Consider the following 5780-nt stretch of genomic DNA (forward strand, 5'->3'; position numbering starts at 1 on the left):
GTCTCTGGACCTTTACCCTGAACCCCACCACTGAGCCTTCACACTCAGCCCCACCTATGACTGGAAACGTCAGCTCTAACACCCTCTCCTTCAGGAAGCCTTCCCAGATTCCCTCCACTGCCCCAACCGGGAGTGTCTGTATCCAGCTCCGTCCCGGATGCAGACTGGGGGCTCCTTAGAGTCCTGGCCCAGCGCAAGGCCTCTCAGGGCCCCAATTGTTGTCCAGTGTGGGAAGGCTCAAAGAGACCCTGGGGGAGGAGGAATCTCCACGGCCCTGCCTTTAACTCCATTTTTATGGAAAAGGAAACTGAGGCTCAGGGGGCTTCCCCAATTAAAAACTGGCCAAGTGGAAAAGCTTGGCCTCAAACCCAGGTCTGAGAGACCAAACCCTGTTCTCTGTAGCTTTTGGAAGCTTATTTACCCATAGGGAGGGGGAAGAAGGCATTTACTTGCCTGAAAGTAGAGTTGGTACAGTCTGGGCTCAGACTCCAGGGGTCTGACAGTCCGTCTCCATGGATGCAGGGGGAGCCTCTCTGGGGGTTTCCTTCTCTGTAAGATGGGGGTTCTTCATCTGTTAACTCATGCTTATTTTTATTTTATTTTATTCTTATTTATTTATTTTAATGTTTGTGTATTTTTGAGAGAGACAGAGCATGAGCAGGGGAGGAGCAGAGAGAGAAGGAGACACAGAATCCGAAGCAGGCTCCCGGCTCTGAGCTGTCAGTACAGAGCCCGACACGGGGCTCGAACCCACAAGCTGTGAGATCATGACCTGAGCCCAAGTTGGGTGCTTTACTGACCGAGCCACCCAGGCGCCCCGTTTTGTTTTTTCTTTAACGTTTATTTATTTTGAGAGCGAGAAAGTGTGAGCGGGGGAGGGGCAGAGAGAGAGAGAGAGAGAGAGAGAGAGAGAGAGAGAGGAGAGAGCAAGAATCCCAAGCAGGCTCCAAGCTGTCGGTGCGGGGCTCAGACTCGTGAACTGGGAGAGCCGAAGTCAGACACTTAACCAACTGAGCCATCCAGGTGCCCCGTAAGTAGAATGACTACTGACAGCATTTTGCAAAGGAAAGAAAAAACAGTCAAAGCAACAAGCACAGATGGGCGGTCAGTGAAGGTTACTCTGATGCGGTAGTGATTCAGGGGAACAGCACGTGCAAAGGCCCTGAGGTGGGAATGTGCTCAGCTCCTTGGAGCATCATCATCAAGGAGGTGGATCTGACTGGAACAAGGTGAGTTGGGGGGAACCTAGGGGGGTGGGAAGGGCATATGGGTAGGCAGACCCATAGGCTGGGTCACAAGGGGCCCTATGGGCCCCAGCAGAGAGTATGGGCTTTATACTCGGAGCCCTGGAGAGCCACGGGAGGCTTTTGACAGACTGATTTTAATACTTGCCTTCTCTATTATCACAATGCAGAAGGTATCCTGGGCTGTGCTTGATAAACAAATGACGTTGTTATTAGCACTATCATTATTTCTTTGGGGATGTCCACAGGCTCTGAGTTTATATCTCCCAGGGCCTCAGGGAGGAAGTCCATCTCAATAACCCTCTTTCCGCCTTGTCCAGGTTTCCTTTCTCTCCCACACATTAGCTCTGATGCTGGCCCTGGATGTATCGCTGCAATCCCAGGCCTTTGAGTAGACGGAAACATCTGCTTCCCTGAGCAGCCCCAAAGGAGGTCACAGAGGAACCTGCTGCCCCCCCCTCCGCCCAGCTGGGGGAGGAAGACCACTGACGGAAGGGTAAAAGAGCACACATTGGGCACCAACTGCATACGCAGGGGAAGGCAGTATGTCCAGGCTGCAATCAGGGGCCGGGGGTGCCCGGGAGCACATGACCCCACACTCAGCTCTAGGTGAGAAGGGTGAGGGATGGGAAGGCAAACCCGGACATACAGACCTTGGAGAATAGCCGCTCCCAGGGGTTGCCCCAGGGGGCTGGCCGGTCCTGGGGGCACCTCTGAGCCCAGCCGGGAAACTGCAGTCGTGTCTGCATCCAAGACAGGGTGCGGCTGGCCACGGGGACCTGTTGAGTCACACCCGCCGGTGCCCTCCACCAGCTGGCGGTCGTAGCGCCCTGCCATGGCCTCTGTGGTGTTGAGCACCATCTGGCCGGTTCGAGAGCAGAGAGTCACGTGGGGGAAGGGGCTGGCCCTTCCAGAGGCACCTGCGGGGGCCAGGTTGGAGATGGACGGGGCTGCAATGTAGGCGGCTCTGTGGCCCCCCCACCACCGTGACATTCTACACTGGGGTCTCCGGGAGGAAGGTGGTGGTGGGGTGCTGACAGAGCGTAGAAGCCCAAAGCCGAGCTCCTCCTCTCCACTCCCAAACCTACGTGTCCATCTGCCCACCCACCCAGCCACCCATTCACCCATCCACCACCCGCCCTCCCACTCATTCACCCTGCCACCCATCCCCCCACCTGCCCGCCCTCCCACCGATGCAGGCATCATCCACGATTCGCCTCCAGCTTCCCCATCCGTGCATCTGTGCAGCTATTCTCCCACTTCTCAGTCTAGCACACTCATTCATCAAGCCCCGACTCTGTGTCCCCTCCTCCAGGCAGCCCTCCGGACTCTTCGGACAGAGCACCCGGCTCTTGCTTGACTCAGTGGAGCTGAGAGCGAATGTATCTGACTTGGCCTCCCCAGACTGGGGCTCTTCGAGGGCCTGGGACTGAGGCTTCTCGGGGGCCCAGCGACACCAGTGTGAGGTGGGTACCGAGGAGAAGTGCAGTGATTTCTGCCTGAAGCTGGTTGAGAAATCAGACAGGCCTCCACGTGGGCTGTCATGGAGGCACGACCACAGGGCCACAGGGAAGGAAAGAATCAGGCTTGGCCTGCAACCGTTTTAAGGGACACAGAAGGAGCTCTGAGAGTAGACAGCTTCCCCTGAAACTTACGCACTGTGTGACATTGGGTAGGTTACTGTACCTCTCTGAGCCTCAGTTCCTCCATCTGGAAATCTCTCCATCTCATCTTTTTCTTTTATGTTTATTAAGTTTTGAGAGAGAGAGAGAGAGCGAGAGAGAGCACAGTTCGGGGAGGGGCAGAGGGAGAGGGGGGCACAGAATCCGAAGCGGGCTCCAGGCTCCTAGCCGTCAGCACAGAGCCCGACGCGGGGCTTGAACCCACGAACTGTGAGATCATGACCTGAGCCGAAGCCGGACGCCTAACCGACTGAGCCACCCAGGCGCCCCTCTCCGTCTCATCTTAATTGGCACATTTTCCCAGACCTGCTCCAGGCCCCACTCTTGGTGAGAAGCCAGGAGGAGCCAGGCTGGAGGAAAGGAAGGGTGGCTGGGAAGACAGGAGGACATGTTGGGGGGTCAGGGAGGGCATGGGACACAACGTGTACGTTTTCTAACAGAAGCCTCTTTACATGTTTTCTTTCCTGAGCGCCGAAATAATTTTTGCTCGGTGGAAAAACGGTTTCAGAAAACACAGACATAATATAAATGATCTAAATAGCTCCCTCGTCGTAGCATTTAATTTCCTGAAGAATTTTTATTATGCACTTATGATGTGCCTGATGAAACCCACTGGCAAAAGAAACAAAACTCAGACGCGGTCCCTGCCCTTGGCATGGGTTGGCACACACCAGGTGCTCCCTAAATATCTGTGGAGTGAATGAAAATTTTAGAATAAAATCAATGCCCAGGGGCGCCTGTGTGGCTCAGTTAAGCATCCGCCTTCGGCTCAGGTCACGATCTCACGGCCCGTGAGTTCGAGCCCCTCATCAGGCTCTGCGCTGACGGCTAGGAGCCTGGAGCCTGCTTCGGATTCTGTGTCTCCCTCTCTCTCTGACCCTCCCCCATTCGTGCTCTGTCTCTCTCTGTCTCAAAAATAAATAAACATTAAAAAAAAAGTGGAATCATAATTTGAAGACTTTTGATGGATACTTAGGGCCACACTGACTTCCATATCATGTATCCCATATTTCAGTCTGTTCCCAGCAGCAATGAGTGTGTGTGTGTCCATTTCCTTGAACATCTGACATTTGTAAATCAGTATTAGAGACGTTTGCTTTGCGCGATGTGGGTTAAAATCAGAGACTCTGAAGGAGGGAGTGCGGAGTGACTGCTTAATAGGTACAGAGTTTTCTTTGGGGGGAATAAAAATGTTCTTGAATCAGAGGTGGCGGTGGCGTGACACTGTGAATGCACTAAATGCCACAGAATTGTATACTCGAAAGTTTTTAGGTGTTTCGTTTTGGTGTTTTTTTTTTTTTTAGCGTTTATTTATTTTTTTGAGATAAAGACAGAGCATGAGCGGGAGAGGGGCAGAGAGAGAGGGAGACACAGAATCTGAAGCAGGCTCCAGGCTCCGAGCTGTTCAGCACAGAGCCCGATGCGGGGTTCGAACCCACGAACCGCGAGATCATGACCTGAGCCGAAGTCGGACGCTCAACCGACTGAGCCACCCAGGTTCCCCAGTGGTTAGTTTTATATGATGTGAATTTTATCTCAAAAAAAAAAAAAAATCAGAGGTGTCAACCTGGCGTCCCCCAAACTCTGCTCAAATGCCACCTCCTCCAGAGACTCCCCAACCTCCCCCCCATATATCTTCTAGCACTTTCCATTTGTCCTCTTACTGTCTTCATAACTCCCATTACTCCCCGGCATTGTTTCATTCATTTCTTTATTCATTCATTCACTAGCCTTGCTGGGCACACAGTAGGTCCTCAGTAATGACGGGTTGAGTAAATGAAAGCTTACGGAGCGGAGCGGGATCAGAGCCAGGAAAGGAAAAGCAAAATCCACCCAGAAAAAGGCAACTGGCAAGGTGAAGTGTGGGGCTCCAGGGGCGGGAGGTACAGCACACAGTTCCTCCCCCCCCCCCCCCGCCGCCTGTGTATTTCCCTCAACTTCTATCCGTATAAACAGCTGGAGGGCAAAGGAATTGGGTGCATTTAACCACACAGAGTGTGGGAGGTGGCCTGCAACTCTTCCAAAGAGTGGCTCCCCAAGGTAAGGGAAAGAAGGTGTCGTGGGAGGTGACAAACTGGGGGTGGCTGTCACTGATACTACCAGAGGGAAAACGCTCATTTCTTTTTTTTTTTAATTTTTTTTCAATGTTTATTTATTTTTGGGACAGAGAGAGACAGAGCATGAACGGGGGAGGGGCAGAGAGAGAGGGAGACACAGCATCGGAAACAGGCTCCAGGCTCCGAGCCATCAGCCCAGAGCCTGACGCGGGGCTCGAACTCACGGACCGCGAGATCGTGACCTGGCTGAAGTCGGACGCTCAACCGACTGCGCCACCCAGGCGCCCCGGAAAACGCTCATTTCTAAAGCACCTACCCTGTGCTGTCACCAAGCCCCCATGGGTGATTCCCCTTTGGCCTCACCACAACCTCACAGGCCCATTTTGCAGATTAAGAAACTGAGGTCCAGTGCCGCCCTGGGACCCCCAACCCACTGGTTTTTCCTTCAGCCAGCCCCCTCCAACCACAGCCTCTTTTCTGCGTCTCCCCTCCTGGACCAACTGAATCAACAACCCCAAACACTTCTCCAGACCCGGCTGTATGCTGAGCGTCCAACCCGCATCCTCCAAGTTCGCCCCTCTCAACAGCCCACTGTCAGTGAGTAAACTGAGGCAAAGAGGCAGTTAAGACGCTCGCCAAAGCTGACAGAGCTGGGAAACGAGGGGCAGGGTTTTGAAGGGCGAGGTCGACCTGCACCCATCTTAGAGAGGGGTAAGCTGAGGTTCGGGGAGGTGAAGTGACGCGTCCGAGGTCACAAGCAAGAACGTGCAGGGGCAGATCTGGGGGTAAGGCTATTT

Source organism: Lynx canadensis, chromosome A2 (assembly GCF_007474595.2).
Source record: "Lynx canadensis isolate LIC74 chromosome A2, mLynCan4.pri.v2, whole genome shotgun sequence".
In the NCBI taxonomy this organism is placed as follows: domain Eukaryota; kingdom Metazoa; phylum Chordata; class Mammalia; order Carnivora; family Felidae; genus Lynx; species Lynx canadensis.